This window comes from Gorilla gorilla, chromosome 10 (assembly GCF_029281585.2).
Source record: "Gorilla gorilla gorilla isolate KB3781 chromosome 10, NHGRI_mGorGor1-v2.1_pri, whole genome shotgun sequence".
NCBI lineage: Eukaryota > Metazoa > Chordata > Mammalia > Primates > Hominidae > Gorilla > Gorilla gorilla.
This window is the reverse complement of record NC_073234.2, coordinates 93,345,573-93,367,421: the sequence shown is the minus strand read 5'-3', so window position 1 is coordinate 93,367,421 and position 21,849 is coordinate 93,345,573. Positions and strand designations below refer to the sequence as shown.

At 37.3% G+C, this 21,849-nt stretch overlaps 1 protein-coding gene across 6 annotated transcripts in view; it reads right to left on the bottom strand.

Annotated features, from left to right (window-relative positions):
- Window positions 1-21,849, bottom strand: part of NAV3 (neuron navigator 3) — an 890,287-nt gene that overhangs the window by 168,691 nt on the left and 699,747 nt on the right. The window lies entirely within an intron of this gene.

Below are 21,849 nucleotides of genomic sequence, written 5' to 3'. Positions count from 1 at the left end.
AGATAATCCTAAAGAAAAAGAACAAAGCTGGAAGCATCATGCTACCTGACTTCAAAGTATACTCCAGGGCCACAGTAATCAAAACAGCATGGTACTGGCACCAAAACAGATATATAGACCAATGAAACAGAACAGAGCCCTCAGAAATAACACCACACATCTACAACCATCTGATCTTTGACAAACCTGACACACACAAGCAATGGGGAAAGGATTCCCTATTTAACAAATGGTGCTGGGAAAACTGGCTAGCCACATGCAGATAACTGAAACTGGATCCCTTCCTTACACTTTACACAAAAATTAACTCAAGATGGATTAAAGACTTAAACCAAAGACCTAAAACCATAAAAACTCTAGAAGAAAACCTAGGCAATACCATTCAGGACATAGGCATGGGCAAAGACTTCATGACTAAAACACCAAAAGCAATGGCAACAAAAGCCAAAATTGACAAATGGGATCTAATTAAACTAAGGAAATTCTTCACAGCAAAAGAAACTATCATCAGAGTGAACAGGCAACCTACAGAATGGGAGAAAATTTTTGCAATCCATCCATCTGACAAAGGGCTAATATTCAGAATCTACAAGGAACTTAAACAAATTTACAAGAAAAAAATAACCCCATCAAAAAGTGGGTGAAGTATACGAACAGACACCTCTCAAAAGAAGACATTTATGCAGCCAACAAACATATGAAAGAAAGCTCATCATCCACTGGTCATTAGAGAAATGCAAATCAAAACCACAATGAGATACCATCTCACGCCGGTTAGAATGGCGATCATTAAAAAGTCAAGAAACAACAGATGCTAGAGAGGATGTGGAGAAATAGGAACGCCTTTACACTGTCGGTGGGAGTATATATTAGTTCAACCACTGTGGAAGACAGTGTGGCAATTCCTCAAGGATCTAGAACCAGAAATACCATTTGATCCAGCAATCCCATTAATGAGTATTTAACCAAAGGATTATAAATCATTCTATTATAAAGACACATGCACACATATGTTTATTGCAGCACTGTTCACAATAGCAAAGACTTGGAACCAACCCAAATGCCCATCAATGATAGACTGCATAAAGAAAATGTGGCACATATACACCATGGAATACTATGCAGCCATAAACATGGATGAGTTCGTGTCCTTTGCAGGGACATGGATGAAACTAGAAACCATTCTCTGCAAACTAACACAGGAACAGAAAACTGAACACCACATGTTCTCACTCACAAGTGGGAGTTGAACAATGAGAACACATGGACACAGGAAGGGGAACATCACACACCGGGGCCTGTTGGTGGGTGGGGGGGTCAAGGGGAGGGATAGCATTAGGAGAAATACCTAATGTAGATGACGGGTTGATGGGTGCAGCAAACCACCACGGCATGTATACATCTATGTAACAAACCTGCACATTCTGCACATGTATCCCAGAACTTAAAGTAAAATAAAAAAAAATCTATGATCATTAGGATCCTAATTATTTCAAGGTGTTCTGGGTGTACTCAGAATACTTGAGGTAAATTTGCCTTATGTAGAAAGTACACATTTGGAATCTGGGGAATAAACTAGAGGACTTTTATTTTTTTATTTCATTTTTATTTTTAGACAGAGTCTCACTCTTTTGCTCAGGCTGGAGTTCAGTGGCACCATCTTGGATCACTGCAAACTCCATCTCGGGAATTCAAGCGATTCCCCTGCTTCGGCCTCTCAAGTAGCTGATACCAGGCCCTTGCCACCATGCCCGGCTAATTTTTGTACTTAGTAGAGATGGGGTTTCACCATGTTGGTCATAATGCTCTTGAACTCCTGACCTCAAATGATCCACCTGCCTTGGCCTCCTAAAGTGCTGGGATTTCAGGCGTGAGCCACCATGCCCGGCTGAGGTCTTTTCTTATGGAAGCAATAGCTTTTGAAGTCTTTTATTAGACTCATGGACAAAGACTGACAACATTGAATGGTTTTATTTTTAATTACTTCTCCAGTTTCTACAGTTCTACCAATGATACTAGAGTTCAAGTAAATTCCTAGGCATCTAAACCCAAAATGTTTCTATCTAATAAGCATGAAACAAATAGCTCTGCAAGTATGACTAACGCTGGCCTGATACAATCACCACCTATCAACTGGGGGAAGAAGTGTCCTTAAGCCATTTTGTTGATAGTCATACAATACTTCCCCAAGCTAGTGACCTTCTAAAGCCAGTGAGTCTAGATAACAGGAAGAACATGAAAAGAGAGTAGTGGAAGCATGGTTTTTATTCTGTTCAATTTGGACTGAAGAGGATGTCTAGTGATGGGCACTTTCAATAAAAGTGAAAACAGAAAGGAGGAGGGAATTGGAATGGATAGATTAAGAGAGAGACAGGGAAGGAGAGGAGACAGAGAAAAAGGAAGTAGATGGGATGGCTGGGAAGGGAATGGAATGGAAAGAGGATGGAAGAAAAAGAAAGGGAACAAAAAGAAAAGCAAAAAATAGTATGTATTAAATTACACTATGAAAATTGTCACATAGAGAAGTCAAGATGCGTATCTATAATCTGTTTTAGGAATATAGCTAACTATTTAATCTGTTAATTTACTTCCTTAATACTCAGGCCAGATTTTTAAAAATCTATAACAAATGTGCCCCTTTAACACTTATCATCACAATCATACAGTTGGTGGGGATTTCAGAGATTGTCTTGCCTTAGCTCTTGGCCATAGCATTCATCTGTCTCACATGGGACAAGGCCATCTGCCTCTGCCTGAAAACTCCAACATTGGAAAGGCCTCCACCTCACCAGTAAGAGATGGCTCCTTCCAGTAGCAGGTCAAAATGTAAAACATTTATGGGGGATAAGCAAAAATTTGTCTCCCTTAAACTTTCACCCTGTGGTTCCAGTGGATCTGAAACCAAATGAACAAATTTACACTGTTTTTACCAAGGCAGTCACTCAAATATTGCAACACAACCACTAAATCCTTTACTATATTTTTCAGGCAAACATTACCACTTTGTTCATTATTCCTCACTTCGGGTGGTTGACGAAACAGCCACCATTGTGCTGCCAGCCTGTAAATTTCTTCCCTTGAATTTGCAAATCATTTGAACAATTAAAGTATACTTAATAATAACATCATTATTTCAAACATAACGTACTAAGAAACTTTCCTGAAGTAAATATTTTTAAAGAATAATAAAACACATGTTGGGATCTCATGCACATGACAAACTTTCTCTACACTAATTAAGTTCACACAATCACTAATCCTATAGATTAACATTATTCTTTTAGAACTCAGAACTGTTAATAACCCTTGAGACTGATCACATTCTTCCTGGAAATTCTTCCCATACTTCTCCTCATACATATAATACAGAGTATTTCAGAGATGGCTATAAAGAAGTCTATCTTTCACTTCCAAATAATCTGAGAGAACTATGAAGAAAAAGAAGTTTTGTAGAGAAAATCTTACAGACTGGAAATAAAATTATTACAGTCAAGGAAGAGACATACAAAGAAGAAATTTGTTCAAACTGGGTCAAAATAAGTAGTGAAGGGGACAAAGTTGGAGAAGCACTAAACCTAAGATTCAATACGAAAGATTTCATACAGTTATTGGCATCTTAGATTGTAGGTGAAAGATAAAAAGTCATGAAAGAAGGAGTATATTGAGATGACCTTTTTTTTACTTGGTGGGGGAGGTACAAGTAATTGACCTCACACAGATTCCTAGAACGCATCATTACATGTTCCTATCCCTTTCCCCCTTCCCCCAGGAAAAGTTTTCAGTTGTAATCCAGCTGCATTTCAATCATTTGCCAACTGGAATATTAAAATTAATATCTCAATTATGTTCCATCTTTTTATATTAATTTTAAGAACGTTGTATTTTCAGACATGCTGTTTCACTAAATATATTTTCACATCTACTTCATTTCCTTTTCAATTTCTTTTTTCCAATCCAACAGGTATCTTAGATCCTTGGGTTCTTCTAACTGAATTCATTGTTTATCTGGTTTCTCTCATGTTTTAGAACCAAAGCCTCCCTCATTCCTTAGGTTTTTTTCATCATGACATTCACTTATGACACTGCCCTCCTCATGAAAGACAAATGGACCTTTTCTTTCCAATACTTATTGAGCAAAACATAACTGCTGCCTTATTCATGTCATGAAAGATAATAACCAAAGAAAATTTATTGCAGTAAATGTTTTCAATGACCCACAAAAGGCAAGATAAAACTAAATGTACTTACAAACCCCTTAAGGACTGATTGCATGGGCTTAAATATCCTATAAATTTGTATCTGAGTGAGGTCCAGAGGCTTTGGGGGAAAAACACAATTGCAAAGTCCAAATATAAAAGCAAAAATAAAATTAAATGTTTAGCAACAATGAAAGTTACCAGAAAAATGCACATGAGAAATGCATTTAATCATAGCAATGTTGTGTCTCCTCCTGCTTGCATAATCTCAAAGTCAACCATTATTCCTGAAAGAGGCTTCCTATGTGTCAAACACAATGGAATGGCTTCCACACATCTTCCAGAATGGTATATTCTGAAATCTACTCGAGTTTTTAACATTGGTGCAAAGTGCTTTCTCACTGCTTATAAGGTGTTCTTAGTAGAGAAAAAAAAAAATAACAGCATCAATTTGGTACTCCTATGTTACTATTTGGTGGCAGACAGACCATTTAATCTGTGATCTTGCTCTTAATTTTTAGGCTTTAATTATACACATTGTAATTAACACTGCCAGCATTGCCATCTTTTAATAGGAAATCAAATCTGTATGAATAAATCTTATTCTCAGAGAATTATGCCCTCTACCCCATCCATATTACAAATGTTATGTAGAGTACAGCTTCCTGATTTATTGTGTGAAGTAATTCTAGTTTTGTGGATGGCCCTAGTAGTGACTTGGATGAAAATTTTTAAACTCCTCTGGTTAATCTTGACACTTTGGAGAAAAATAGCAAAATATGGCCAAAAGCTTTATAGTTACTTTTAAAATGTGCTCCTATACGGTTATAGGACAAACCTTAATCTGTCCGATTTAGGAGGATATCTAAGAGTAAAGAATTAACCTCAAGGAACCCCACCTAAAAACTAACTTGGAAGAGGCCATTTTGAGTCGTAAGCAGAACCTATTGAAGCACGTGGTAGAAATCCTGGAATTCCTGTGTGCTGTGGGCGTAGATATATTCAACAACTTAACATGGATCATTATTTAGGGAATTGCATCAGAATGCTTCATTATCTGGAGATATGATTATTCATATCACAGCTATTTGAATAAACTTCCCCTTACTTTTTCACTTGCATTTTTGAATACTGGCATAAGTAGGAAAAAAAATACTTAAACAGAATAATCATATAAATACAATAAGCAGATGCTCTTGAAAAACCAAGGCATACTGGCTTCTTTTGAGAGGTTACCCTCTGACAAAAATGCTTCAAGTTATTTATGCACAAAAAGGCACATGTCATATATACACCCACCCACAGCATGCTATAATTTAACTGAGTAAGCATCAAATGCTGTCAGGGGACTGCACTCTGTTCATATCTTTGTAAATACTTAAGAGATACTGAGAAAAAGATAAATAATACCACTTCAAAAGCAAAAGAGGAATATTATCTGATTCTACAGTTTCAGAGGATCCAAAAAAGAAAAAGCTTCATAAAGATTAAGACTTTCTCTCGCCTTTGTGCTGCACATAGCCCTTTATGAGAAGCAGTTCATCACAGAAATCATACAATGGTGCAAAAGTAAATCTTCAGTGTTGGAGCACCTGGTGTATTCAGATTCAGAAATCACTATTCTGACAACTGTGGAAACATTACTCTTCTAAAACCAAACTGACATGAAAAATTGAACAATATTTGCCTCTGCTATCTCTATAAGCTTTCTTCTTCTAAAACTGGTTCACTAAAAGAATCCAGAAAACCTCATAAAACATCTTGTAACAGGAGGGTCTACATTAAGAGTAAAAACAAGCCTGCATTTAGCATTAGTTTCATGAATCAGAAACAAAGAGATCACTGCCCAGGTTTAATTCCTTTCAATTTAAGGAGCCCAATATGAAGTCCTTTGTGGAGATACACATAGACATAAAATATGATATGGCCAGGAATTTAATACTTATGGAAGAAGGGACTTTATGATGTAAATATATTTTGATACAACACTGAATTCAGAAATAACAATTAAAATGTTCACATGTTAGCTGTTTAGGTAGGTGGCACAGTTGACATTTAAAGTTTAGTCAGAAACTATAGAATCACTTGACCTCTTCTTATTTAGTTAAAGATTATGCCAGAAGTTACTACTGAAACTCATGTTATCAAAAAGGCCTAGTTTCTAAAGTATGAAAACAGTTCATAGTCATCTACATAGTAGCTTAAATACTTGTAATGTGCACATGCAGAACTAGTTTTTGTCAAACACTGAAACAAAAGAGAAAAGAAAAAAGGTAGAAGCCAGCAGCGGCCCCTGTATTTCTGAAAGTGTTACTACAATAAAAAGGGCTTGTCACTGAGGTATAGAAGAAGCCTTCTATTCAGGTAGCACGAAGGCAGCAGAAGAAACTTAACTCGACAGAAAATTTACCCAGGAGGCCCTTCATTATTCATCCCTTATCTGTGATGAGGTCACCTTGAGGGAAGTTGAACAAATAGGCCCCTTTAATGAGTAGGTGAAAAACATGTTTGGAGTTTTAAAATGTTAACTTATTTATGGATGTCTAGAAGGTACTGGACACTAGGCGAGGCTAATAATGCCCATGGCAGATTTCCGGAATTTATTTTCTCCAAATGAACCTTACCAGTGGTGCTCATAGCTCAGCTTTACCAAAAAATTAAAAAAAAATCATTTCAAGAAACAGGAATTTAAAATGTAACTATGTATTTTTAAAAATCAGTCTAAAAACATGAAAGCTATTTGGCAAATGCAAATAATTTCATAAGAGACTATGAAATTTCTTAAGATCCCATCTACGTTTTTAGGAGCAAATTGGACTTACCTAATAAGTCAGTGTAAAGTGCCTGTTCCAGATCACCCAGCATGGTAAGGATCACCTCCTCATCCAGATGAGCTGTCCCTTCCCGCAAACAGCTTTCTCCCTCCTCTTCAGCCCAGCTTCTGCTGATGCTGCTTGGCTTGGAGTACACGTTTTCATCTTCAGACCTACTATCTTCATCACTCTCACCTTCCAAGCCTCTTCTTGCAGACAATTCCTCTAAGTCTTCACTGTCTGACTGGCTGCCCCCAGCAGGCAGGAGGTTCCAGGCTGAGCTGCTGGTGTGATACAGGGACTGCACAGACCGCGAGAGAAACTTGGACAGTGAGCGCCGCTCTGCATAGTTGGCTTCTCTCTGGCTGGCCTTGGCAGCATTTCCAAACCAGTTGGAAATGCGCACCGTGGGTCTCCTCTCCCCATCACTGGTGAGGGAAAGATTGGTCAGAGACTTTTGTTTCTGAAGGCAAGCTCCCTTTCTCCTTACTTCTTTGCTCCGGAACACAGAGAGTTCAGCAGGCCGCTGCATGATTCTTCCAGTGGCTCCTTCCTTTCAATTGGACTTCATATTGTCTTGTTACACTGTGATTGTAACTGATCCATTTGATTTTGATTATCACATGCACTTCAATAAAAGCTCAAGCTCACACATTCACAGAAGATTCTAGAGATATAGTATATATAATTATTTGCCCCCAATTTAGCTTGACACATCACTTTACTAATCAGCAGTACTTACAAATATTTTGCTCGAATATATCTGAAGCAGAAAAGAGTTCACCAAAGACTCTCCTCCAGCTGAAAAGTAGTCCAGGAAGCCAACTACGTTTGCCCGTCTTCATCCAATCACATGTCTCAGCAGGAGGATGGGTCCACATTTCCCTCTGTTGCTTCTGTGTCCCGAAACGCCAGGAGGTGAAGCACGAGCTGAGGTCTCTTGCTTTTTGCTTTTTTTTTTTTTTTTCCCCCTGCCTTTCACCAGCCCTTAACTGACCTAGGTCTGTAACCCTTTACTCTAACGAGCTGACACAGTGCAGCAAGCACAGCCTGCTCATAGGAGCCCAGGAAGAGCAGGAATTAAGCACTGAAGCCCAGCCCTGCACGAGCCTCTTACATTTTAGTATTCCACCTGCATTCTCAGATCTATGGCTCTTCCTTGCTGCTGCAGTGGATGCTGCTGGCTGCCATGGCAGCAAACATCCTGCCAAATTAAAACAGAGGCACGGGAACGGCTGTCCAGCGTAGAATGCCACAGGTTTCTGAGCCAAGCCTGTACGAGATCTTCCACTATTAACCTTATGCACATTTAAATGACTCTCAGCCACCCAATCTCAAACACGGACACACACTCACACCCTCACATACACAACACACACTCCCCGATGCCGAGAATGACAGACTAATTCTCTGTAGCTGCAGGCAGCTGAAGCAGGCAGATCTCCCTTCTGAATGTTGGGATTTGTGCTGTAAAAGCACAAATCAAATTCAAGAGTGTAAAGGACCTAAAAAATGAAGCATGACACTCTCCACCCGCTAGGAGATAATGCTTTAAAGGGAAAGACTTCCCTCATCTTTTAAAGAACAAAGTCAAAGCCTTCTTATTTTGAATCCTAAAATCCTAATGTGATGATAAAGATTTCTTACAGCCTTTTTGCAAAAACAAAAAGGAAAGAGAAATAAAAAAATAACTCAAAAGGGTTTTCCCTTGATATTCTGACTCAAAGCTTAAAATTGAAAGTTTATGGTCAAGTGTGTGGAACATAATAATGTTACAGATAACACAAAATGCACATTGTGTCTTTTGATATTGTATTTTTCCAGGTCTATTTCATAAGCCTATCACAGCATAATCAGCTCTTATTTTTTAATGTTTTCATAAAAACAGAAAACCTAAAGATAATTTTCTTGTATTTACCTTGTACTGGTACGTACACTATACCACCACAAAATTCTGATTTTAGGACAACTTTAAAAAACAAATATATAGTATAGCAGAAATCATGGGTACCATTGACAGTTAAGAAGAAGACTATCGACTTTTTAGTATTTAACTTCTGAAGATTTTCTGCTCACAAACAGAAAAATAGGGATTTCCCCTTTATCAAATGAGGGAAAGTGGAGAAATACGCAGAAATATTATCTTCATCATTTTCAGAGCTAATGTGGCAAAATTAATTGTGATTTTCTACCTCCTATTGCCAATCTCAATAGAGGAAATACCCAATCTCATAACTATATATATTAGCATTATAATATGCATTGCCTGTAACTTTACACATAATAACCACTTACTTTGCAAAGTTAATTATTCCTTATGCCCCACCTTTCAAGGTAGATCAGACTTAGACCCATTTTACAGATATGAAATTAGATGGAAAGAACAGCAATTATTTGTGACAAAATTCTGCAATAAAGAAATCTGTGAATTATTGATACTCATTCTCAATTCTATACTTTTTAAATACTAATCGTTTATATAAAATGTGCTAAATAAAATTAGAGTACAAATATCAGATAATTGAAACTGACAGTTATGCTCCTAAAAACATAATTTTGTAAAGAATTTTTTGGAAGACCAAAATGACATTCCCCTTAGAATTCCTAAGTAGAAAATTTTTTTCTTTCATTTTGAGTTATTGTGACTCAGTGAATTTCCAAGTCCTGAGACCATAGTGAAATTTGTTCAAATTATGAAATTTCAATGTATTTAACATTTGTTACACTAGTATATATGCTAATATACCCTAAAGCCTTACAGATTCACAAAAAATGCAATTCTAATGCTTTATATATCAAATGAGTTGACCTTATTCATCTGTAAATAAAAGCAATATTTATGCCCTTTCCTTATTCAAGACTGCTTATATATATACACCAATCAGTTTAAACCTGTGGTTCTCAAGCTTCATATGTTCAGAACCACTTGGAGGGCTTATTAAAACACAGTTTGCTGTGCCCCAGCCATATAACTGCTCATTCAGTTGGACTCGGAGGGTCCTGGGACTTTGTATTTCTAACATATTTCCAGATACTGCTGGCTCTGAAAACCCCCTTTGAGAAGTACTATGCTGAGATTAGTGGTTTTCAACTGGGGATGGTTTTTCCCCCAAGGGACATTTGGCAATATCTGGAAACATTTTTCGTTATCACAACTGTGGGTGTGGTGGTGACATCTAAGGGGAAGTGGCCAGTGATGTTGCTAAACATCCTACAATGATAAACCACCCCCAAGCAAAAAAGAATTATGCATTTTACAAGGTCCACAGTGCCAAAGTTGAGAAATCCTGAATTAGATTGTTATATTGCATTTACAAATGGTTTAGAAATTCAGTGGCATTCAATACAAAGATGTATTTTGCTGACATTAATGTCCACTCTGTGTTTGTTACAGCTCTCTCTCAGGTATTCTTTATTCTAACAACCATGCTACAAGAGCAATCCTAGTCTGGGACATGTTGATTTTATGACCAAAGGAAAAGAGAGGTGAGAGATCCAAGCAATGGCTCTTAAGTTTCTGCTCAGGAACATCCCATGTCATTTTTCCACTTGTATTTCATTTGTCAGATTAAATCACATGCTTCTTCCTGATTCAATGAGACAGGAAATTTAATCCTTCTGGAGGGGTGAACCCTGGAAAGGATGGGCTCAGTCCAATGGAACCAGCAAGGAGGGGATTGTAGAGAAGGCTTATCAAAAGGGGGTTTCTGTCTGTTTCTTTGTTCAAAGATATTGTTATTAACTTGTGGTTACAGTAGGTTTGTCCCAGAACTACATCAGTCCACATTTACTCTGAGCAACAGTGGGGAACCCACTTATTCCTTCTCTGGAGAGAGCCATCCTGCTTGCTTTTGGTGTACATTCATATACGAATGTTTTTATATTTGTTTGTATTCACACATATAGATGTATGTTATACAAGGAAGAGGAGGAAGGTGCAGTGCAAAGGAGACAAATACACCCAGTCAGTAGGAAAAATGTGAATCATTCTAATTACGCCAAGACCTAAAATAAGTTATAGCCATTATAATGTGCTGGAAAGGAATGCTTTTCAGCTCTTTAGTAAACATAATTATAATGTGGCTATTTAAGTAAAAGACCTAAACTGATTTGAATTATCTGAGCTTGATCTTCTTGATCTTTATAAACATTCAAAAAAAAAAGGCAATTTCAGTGATCATTTACAGAGATTGTAAATGTCAGATATTTCCCACTTTTAATACAAAGTCTGGTAGTCAGTAAAAGCACATGTAACCATTCGCTTATCCTTCTGTTTAACCTAAATTCTTCTATTTCTAAAATGGTTTCCTGAATTCATCCAATAATTTTAATATTACTTTTTTTACAAATGACATGCCAGCTTTATTGATATTGAGCCAGTCCAGCACCTATAAACATTTTTCAGTTGAATATAAATTCCAGATAAAGGTTAAGAAGTGAATTAAACAAATGTTATATATGTTGGTGGATAGTCTTATGCAAAAAAAAGGGCAAGTGTGAACCTATAGAAGAAAAATTGAAAAACTTCCTTGAGTACCAGTGGGATGAAAATTTGGGCTCGCTTTACATTTGGCAGAATCACTTGGAAGATGATGAAAGGGATGGCCTCTGAGGACAAATTCTTTCCATCAATGAATGTGAGAATAAAACTCAAGCCAAAGCAGTAAAATCTGTACCATTAATTCAGCCAGCACTATAATATTGAGGTCATGATATGAATCTTAGAGGAAAGGCAGGAAGCAATAAGCTACTTCTTCAATGGCACAAATTATATAATACATTTCACCTGACTATAATAATTATTGGAGCTACCATCATCAGATTGGGTAAATACAACTAGGTTTCTTCACAAAGAACATAATAAGCAAAAGCAAATTTAAGTGATGTACTTAAAAATTTTGGAGAGGTACACTGAAGACTTATGAAGAATATTCAAATTGAAAAAGTCATTTATCCAGTATTCTACTTTAATGAGTGTCATGCATTTCTGATATTTATCTTCAAACCATAATTTATTACCTTTTTAAACTTTCATTACCATTTAATGGCAAAGACAATGTTTTTATAATGTCAAGTGAGTTACTGCATTGGTGGACAGCTAAGCTCTCCAACTAACTTAGCAAATCCCTCTAACACATCTGCATTGCAATGTGAACCACTCAAGTTTGCTCCTTAATAGTATGGCAAATCTTTACATGTCATACATCCTGTGGGTCATGCAATAGGGATGATTTTCACATTTGTGTAAGCACAAAAAGACTTTTTTCTGGGTTACATAACTCAAAAGTAGAGGAGAAATAGTTTCAGACATGGATTTTTCAGGGGCTCAGTTATTTCCGACAATGGCCTTGAATTTGGTCTCTCCTGATTTAGGTTCTGTTTCCTCTATGTTTGTTTCATTTGAGGGTGGAGGTCACCGTAAGCAGGTCTAAGCTTCTCTTTTGTTAGTTTTAGGTGTAGTGGAAAAAGAGACCACTTCTCTTATAACAACCTCAGGAAAAGTCCTGAGATTGAGTCTTATTTGTTCTGATCAAACTTGATCGGGTCACACATCCAGTCCTCAAACAGTCACTGCAGTCAATGAATAGATTGTTCTCATTGGCTCCACTTATATCAATTTCAGTTAGATCACATGAGCAGAGAATGCTCCCCAAAGAAAATCAAGGTGCTGTTATCAGAAGATGGGGCAATGGATACCAGACACACAAAACGACACCAGTACTTCCAGGTAGGCTTAATACACAGCAATAGAGCTTAAGCTATAGAACTCCTAACTCACCTAAACCCCTTTCTAGACACTATACATTTTATTTTCTGTACTATTTTCAGGACTCTGAACGTTATATAGACTTCACAAATTTATAAAGCCTGCATCTTACCCTGGCAAGACTAACTTCCTCAGAAATCTGTATCATGAAGGCCACTTCACTTGGGAAGCAGAATTATTCCTCATTGAGGTCCCTACAGCAACCATGAGCAACAAAGGTTCAACAATAAAAATAGTGTTGAAGCTTGGGGTTACAGAAAATCAGAGAACTATCGAAACCTCAGTAAGTTTAGGAGAAATGCCCAATTTTACAAAAAGAAACTAATGAAAAGAATAAGTTAAGAAGAATTTGTTTCCCATTATTTTCATGTTATTCCACAATTTCATTGTTCATTAGAATTCTACAATATGCATGTCTGATCTTCTTTTAAGTTCTGCATGACTCTTTACAGCTAAGTTACTTGTTTCCATGTGCCTATTTATTCATTTATTTGTGGTGTTAAATTTTATCTATTTGTTTCTTACGTTTTCAAAGGAGAGCTCACTTCTTAGTCACATTTGTTTTCCCAAATTTTGAGATGTCTGGCATGTGTAAGATGCCAGGTGATAATTACTGAAAAGACTGATGGAGGAATAATACCATACCTCACAACAATCTTCTGAGTTTATTAAGTATCATCATAGTCACCACACAGAAAAGGGAACCAGGGAACAATTCACAGTGCAGAGGCCAAATAATCGCTAAATAATTGCAGTGCTGAAGCCAAAATTTATTTTTTCCAATTCCTAGAACATTTCTCTTTCCACATTTCAAACAGTCTTGGAAGGGGCATTCTGCGGGCCAGTCTGAGCTAGGACCTGGCAATAAATTCAGGTGCTTAGTGCTTTGTGGTTTCACTAGCATCCAGAACTCAGAAAGATGAAAGCCAATAAAGGATGGAGATTCTGAGAAAGAGAGGCATCATTAATATAGAAAACATCTCATGAGCTTTAGAATTCTGACAGGTTCATTCTTTTATAGGGTTATTCTATTACAGGCTTAATATCCCTTATCAGAAATGCTTGGGACCAGAAGTGTTTTGCATGTTGAATTTTTTCAGATTTTGGAATATTTGCCTATACATAATGAGATATCTTGGGGATGGGACCCAAGTCAAAATTCACCTATGTTTCATATGCATCTTATACACATAGCCTGAAGGTAATTCTATACATTTTAAAAAAAATTTTGCATGAAACAAAGTTTATGTGCATTGAACCATCAGAAATCAAAGGTGTCTCTATCTCAGTCACCTAACAGGATTGTACAATCTGTGGTTTTGTGGCATCACCATCATTCCTGACTGAATTTATATGCTACTAATAGGCAACTATTTTATTGCAATTATTTATACATAAGTACTTACCAGTAAAAAATATGACATAGCATTAATGCAGTGAAAAAATAATGTGTTCAAGGTCACTAAGAAGCACAGTAGCATTGCCAGAATACCTGTATCAGCTATGAAACAACAGCAACCACAAACAACCACAAGCTTTCCATCTCTACATTCAATGCTGTGTTTGGATTAAAAGGTTACTGTACACTGTATTTTTTTTTTTTTAGGTGAGAAGAAACATCAGAAGCAGTTGAGGGACTGGGAAGTGGGCCCCCTAGGGATGAGGTGGCATTCTGCTGTGTAGCTTTTTAAAATGTTTACCCCAGAGTCATCTGCCTCATTAACAACAGTTTTTGTCTTAGAAATCTCTCTGATTTTTATCAACTGGCAGAATTTATTGTTCTGTAATGAATGTACACTGCTCTAGTTCTTCACTAAGATCATCATGCATTTCCATCATGTTGTCTCTAGGCACTTTTTCTGCAGTGTTAACATTGTTATCTTCATCATTGCTATTATCACAGTCACCTGAATTCAGCACCATTTTGGCTATGTTATCAATGTTCAATGAATGAACAACTGCAGCCTCATTATCAATGTTAAAAACTTCTTTGATATCCACTTTTTCTAGCCTACTTATGGACTCTGAAAGTATTTTTTTTTTTTTTTGGAACAGGTAGGGTCAGATACCATTGTTTTCCTCATTTGACATATGGAATCCTTCAAAGTCACCACCTGGTTCATCATCATCATTGAACATAGATGCAGACCAGAGGCTGTGCCAGGCAGGTACAACCATGTCTTTAGTCACTGCATTCCAAGGCTTGACAACAGCATATATGACATCCTTCATGCTAAACTCCTTTTGAAAATCTTCCACATGTATACCTCTGTTCACTGCTGCTGGCATGCTATTTAAGGAAGTGTTTTTATATTTATTCTTTTTCGATTGAAGGATCACCTTGTCACTTGGCTAAATTAACAAGTCACATTTTGGGGAAAGTACATGGCATAAACATTGTTTTTGATAATAATTTCAGCTAGACAATGAGTAGAATAAATATAATCAAATAAATTCTTGCAGTCATTCAGTCCAGCTTCCTGGCAGTGAGCAAGAATTGCTGATGCAAAATGTTTGCAAAACCAACAGAAAATATGTCCCTGGTGATCCAAGACTTTTTGTTAGCATAATAATAAACTGGTAAGAAATTCACTCCCTGAAAACAGCAGGGATGCAAGCTTTTGGTTATCACAGCAAGTTTTCATTTATGGGTTCCTGCTGTATAAGTACATTCAATCTCAGTTACTCCATCCTTGGCATCCTTACTTCCTGTAGGGGCTGTCTTATCTTCTGTGTCAGTATCTTTCTGAGGCATCAAAACTTGTGTTGTTTCAGCATCAAAGATTTGTTCCAGAGTCAGATTTTCATCGTCAATGATCTTGGAAAACTAGTCAATGTATGTCTTCACTATTTATCACCACAAATCTTTAAAAATTTAATGTCATATATTTTCTTAAATTCCACAACCAGCCTATTGAATATTTAGTTTCCTTCAATTGCCAGTTCATTGTGAAAGATCTTTGCTTATTTAACCATCAGCATACCATTAAGTGGCATGTGTACACCGTGACACTGATGGATCCACTCTTTCAATACACAATTGACATCTTCATTTTCAGCTTTATGCAGTGTTTTTCTGTTTTTCATTAATTCTGTTCATCACTTTCAATGGAGACCTTCAACAATTTATCCTTTGGTTTCTTCAGGTCATATATGGTGGTCATTCCAACACCATTCTCTTCTGGAAGATGTTTCCCACTTACACCACAGTCTAGTCTCTCCAACAGCTTGACTTTCTGTGCTATAAAACAAAACAAAACAAAACAAAACAAAAAAAACGCTTCCTTTTTTTCTTATCGCTGTTACCCATAGGGGTATCTTCAGGGCTTTTTGACATTTTCAACAATATCTTTATGCCACACAATGAAAAATAAGCAAACAAACAAAAACAAAAACAAAACAAAAACCACAGTGTAATGCGTATAGGTCTTGACCAAATGTGGGGCACTGTGGGGAACCTGCCATTGGCATGTCCATTCTGCACACAAGCCATTGTATTACCCTTTGTGGGTGTGCTTGCATAGGGGAATCTGGGTGTGCATGGAAAAGATACATAGCAGCTAAAGGGGCTGACAGACTATTTTTTCCCCTGAGAATGCTGAATAAACTGTGTTGTGCACCTGCATTTTGACTGCAATTTGTCACAGGAGGTCAGGTTTGGAATTTTCCACTCGTGGCATTATGTCACCACACAAAAACTTATGAGTTTGGGACCTTCTGAATTTTGGACTTTTAAATTATGGATGTTCAACCTGTGTTACAAATTTATTCTTCTTCTCCCGCTGGCCCCCCACCCTTTTTTTTTTGGAGACAAGGTCTTGCTCTGTCACCCAGGCTTGAGTGCAGTGGCATGATCATGGCTCCTGCAGCTTTGAACTTCTGAGCTTAAGCAGTCTTCTCTCTTCAGCCTCCTGAGTAGATTGGACTACACGTGTGCTACACAGCATCATGCCTGAACAATTTGAATTTTTTTTTTGTAGAGACAGGGTCTCACTATGTTGTCCAGGCTGGTCTTGAACTCCTGGCTTCAAGCAGTCATCCTGCCTTGGTCTCCTAAAGTGCTGCTATTCCAGGTATGAGCCACCATTCCTGGCTTTCTTCCATTTTCTAATGTGCTGTTTTAAAATCCCAGCTCAACGGGGAGAGCTTCTGAACTGTAACATTACTTCTGTAGAATAACTAAACATTTTCTTCCTCATATTCTTTGATTATTCAGTGATGGCATAATCAAAAGTAAATTTTTATTTTCCATTTATATCAACCCCTTCAGTTGAGTATAATTGGTCATAAGTTCACTGTGATTATTTCCTGAGTGCCTTCCAAAGCCAAAGATATAAGTCCTATCTTTTCTGTTTATTGTTTTCCTCTGAAAATTATTAGGTTCCTTTTTTAGTGTAGTTCTCATTTTAATGCTATATCCATTATATTAATTTCATTTTACATGCATTTATTGAGTGCTATCTATATACTAACCATCCATTGGTGATGCCACTTAATAGACAAAAGTAGAAAAAAGAAGAACTGGCAAATTCTGGATATATTTTAAAAATGAAATTATTCTAGGTTATCTTAGTACCTTATTTCTTATAGTTAGTTCAATATTGTGTCATCTAAATTTTTTCAGTTTCTGAATTTCTGAGAAAATAACAAGAGTTCAAGTACTGAGAAATATCCTAAAAAGTTGATTCATATACACCATTTGTTTCTGAGTACAAATAGAAAACAATACTTCTGGAGCCAACAAGATACTATAATGAATAGAATATCAGGACATCAGGTGTGAGGCATTAAAAAGGAGCCATGAATAAGTCTAAGGTTTCAGGCTTGGGCAACTGGAAGGATGAAATTCTTATTAACCAAAATGGAGAAGACTTGGGTAAAGAGTTTTCGAGGGGTACAATTTGCTAGGTTAATATCAGAGGTTCAGTTTGGGATATATTATGTTTGAAGTGTCTGTGAGATATTCAAGTGGGAAGATTGTGTTGGCAGTTGGATATTTGAGTCCAGAGTTCCGGGGAGAGAACTAGTGCAGAGAGAGACATTTGTAAGCCATCAGAATATAGATGAAATTTAAAGCCATGAGATAATATCGATATTAAATCACATTTATAGGTAGAGAAACCTAGAAGCAGAGATCTGGATCATTTAAATCATAAGAAATCATCAAGAAAAAAAGTATAACTAGAAAAGGAAACCAAAAAGGAACAGTAAGGTTTGAGGAAAACAGAGGTGATACATGACTCTGAAAATCAAGTATCTTAGTCCATTTGTGATGCTATAAAGGATTATCTGGGTGATTTATGAAGGAAAGAGGTTTATTTGGCTCACTGTTCTTTAGGCTGTACAAGAAGCTGCTTCCAGCATCTGCTTCTGGTGAGGGCTTCAGACTGCTTCCACTCACAGTGAAAGGCAAAGGGGAGCTGTTGTGCAGAGATCATGTGGTGAGAGCATAAACAAGAAAAAGTGAAGGTGCCAGGTTACTTTTAACAACCAGTTTGTGTGGGACCTAACAGTGAAAATTCACTCACTCCCAGGAGAATGGCACCAAGCCATTCATGAGGAATCTGCCCCTGGGATCCAAACACCTCCCATGAGGCCCCACCTACAACACTGGGGATCGAATTTCTTTTTTTTTTTTTTTTTTTTTTGGAGATGGAGTCTAGCTCTGTCACCCAGGTTGGAGTGCAGTGGTGCGATCTTGGCTCACTGCAATCTCCACCTCCCAGGTTCAAGCGATTCTCCTGCTTCAGCCTCCCAAGTATCTGGGACTACAGGTGTCTGCCACCACAGCCGGCTAATGTTTGTATTTTTAGTAAAGATGAGGTTTCACTGTGTTGGCCAGGCTGGTTTCGAACTCCTGATCTCATTACCTGACCCCCTCGGCCTCCCAAAGTGCTAGAATTACAAGCGTGAGCCACCATGCCTGGCCAAGGGGATCAAATTTCAACATGAGAATTGGTGAGACCAAATAAACTGTATCCAAACTATAGCACCAAGGAAGAAACCTTCTTAGAAGAGGACAAATAGCTGCTGTGAGGTGAAATAAGATAAGCCCTGAGACTTGATCCTTGGATTTGGCCATGTTGACATTAGTGGTGACTTCAATAAGAGCAGTTCCAGTGGAGAAGTGGGGCTAAAAGCCTAAGAGACTGTGATTGAACCGTACTCTTTTTACAGCATGCCATAAGAGAAGGAGATAAATCACAACAGTACTTGAGGACAAATTTGGGGTCAAGGGAAGTTGTGGTTGTTTTTCTTTTTTTCCTTTTTCTTGAGACAGAGTCTTGCTCTGTCTCCCAGTCTGGAGTGCAGTGGCACTATCTCGGCTCACTGCAAGCTCTGCCTCCCAGGTTCATGCCATTCTCCTGTCTCAGCCTCCCGAGTAGCTGGGACTACAGGCGCCCGCCACCATGCCTGGCTATTTTTTTGTATTTTTAGTAGAGATGGCATTTCACCGTGTTAGCCAGGATGGTCTCGATCTCCTGACCTCGTGATCTGCCCGCCTTGGCCTCCCAAAGTGCTGGGATTACAGGTGTGAGACACCGCGCCCGGCCAGGAAGTTGTTTTTTTTAAATTAAGGTTGGAGAAATGATAGTATGCTATGGCCTAAAATAAGTGATTTGGTTGGGAGGGAGCTATTAAAGAGAAGAGAGAGTAATCTAAGTAAAAGCAGAGTAAATAGGTATTAAGTGGGTATATATGTTTTACTTGGGTAGATGTGATGACAGTGGTTCATGAACTTTTCTTTGTGCTTCACTTTTTTAAGTGAAGTACACATCAAGGTCGTCAGTTAAGAGAAAAGATGGGACTGGTGATGTCGGACATTTGAGAAAAAAAGGTATAAAAAATAGACTGACTGCCAGGAGCATTACATAGTCACTTGAGGTTGGAGGTCATATATGTAAAGTGAGTTGCATTGACATGTGGTGTGTTTTCTCCTGGTTCATTCATTGTTGGTATAGAATAGGTGGAAATTTAAATGTAACCAGGTCATGATTTCATCAACTGAGTACAATTAAGTGAGAGAGAGGCAATGGAGTTAGGGTATATAAAAATAAAAATACATTCACTCATTACAGGAATTCAGCTAAGGAGAGAAGAAAAATAGGCAGAGGTTGGTGAAGAACAGTACAAAGTGGTAGGATCAATGAATTGGAAATCCTAGTGGAATCATTGCTGGAGTTAGGGAACAAAAGGAAGAATACTGAAATGATAGGAGTATGTAATCAGTGAGAGTGCAGTGCATGAAAGTGAGGTCATAGAGAAGTAGTAGTTTCTGATGGTGCCTAGATCTAGGGTATGATGATGAGAATAAGTAGCTCAGGAGGGACTGCAACACAAAATTATGGGAGGAGAGGCCAAGGTGTTAGAAAGAACACCCATGTAGATACTAAAATCACTAAAAATTAAGGCAGAAATGGTAAGAGAGTAATAGTGACCCATAAACCAAAATCTTAAAATGATGAAGATATGTAATCTAATTTCTCTGTGATAGTCATCTTATCACTGGCCTGCTCATATTTCCTCATCTAAATTTCTTCAATTATAGTACTCAGTTTATAACTTACTAACTGCAAATAATATCACAATTCTTCCAGGAAATCTCAAGTTAGCAACGAGAGACATTTTCACTATCCCACTATAGGCTGCATTTAAATAGATGATAGTGAGATTGACATAAATAGACAAGTCTCATTGTACCATTTATTTTCTGTTTTCTTTCTTTTACTGAATTCCTATCAAAATCCTAGACTGAAAACTATGATTTTATGTAAATAATTGATTATTGCTGCAAAATGATATTATGCTGTCTGATAAACCCATTAAATTATTACATTAATTGCCAGTTTATATTCACTTTCAGGTATTCTATTAAAAATCAGAATGTTAAAAGGAAATATCAACTGGAAAAATGAAAAAGTGATCAAAGGGTAGACAATAAGGAAGTGGAGAAAAACATCAGATACAGACTATTCAATCAGATATACTGTGATATATGTTTCTGAAAACAGTGTTCCTTTGTGAAATTCACATAAAATTGCAATTCAAACTCTACTAAATTCATTTATCCTACAGATTTGAGCTCTAGTGCTAAAACATGCAATTTGAGGACATTTACGTATAAATATATGAGGCATACACATCTTCATGCCATGCTAATTTTATAAACCATCTGGTCATAATAGACACATAGCATTATTTTGACCGTGGTACTACCCAGAGTTAATGGAAAGTCAACACATCCCCCATGTATTTGAAAAATCTACAATTATTAGCCCTATATCTGTGTCTTGGCATTACCACTTCTACCCCTACCTAAAACTGGTCTTTGTTGTAATCTCCATATGAAACCTCTGACACCTAATGTTATCAACTAATGCTGATTCCAAAATGTACCCTTGGGATGTTGTTCTGTAATTGTTGTCAATATCCACTGCAGGATACTGTAGTCATGTCTAATGCCTGCCAAATGTTTTTCAGGTCTGCCGAAGTGGGGAAGTTTCTTAACCCCCAAATTTGTGATAGAGTCACTTGAGCTTCATAGCAATACTTATACTTTGAGTCTTTGGAGTACACAGTAATTTTTTAAAATTAAATAATTTATTTAGTTTTCTTCATTTGAACTTAGCTGTGAATACACAGGCTCGGACCAGAGATTTCGTGGAACAACAGACATACCCCTACTTTCATGCATTATTATACTTAGGAGCAGATAAAGTACTCTGTACTCTCTCACCCTTTAGGGGCAATATATTTTGCTAGGAGGTTACTTGATTCCTCACGAATATAGATCTATATGTAATGAAATTAAACTAAATGCCTTCCATATATGCTTAGGCTTAACTGGACGCTAGAGAAAACATTGTGCTCAAGCTGAGCATCCCATTTGATACACACCAAAAACATGATAACTGTGTCTGGGATATGTATTTTTTTCTTACATCATCTATATATATAATAAAATATTTTCCTTTTCAGAGTTTTTTAGAATGGTCATTTGAAGCCACCCTGTAGAAATGTTTTAAATCGTACAGAATTGATGACAGAGCAGGCTGCATTAGCCATGGAGAAT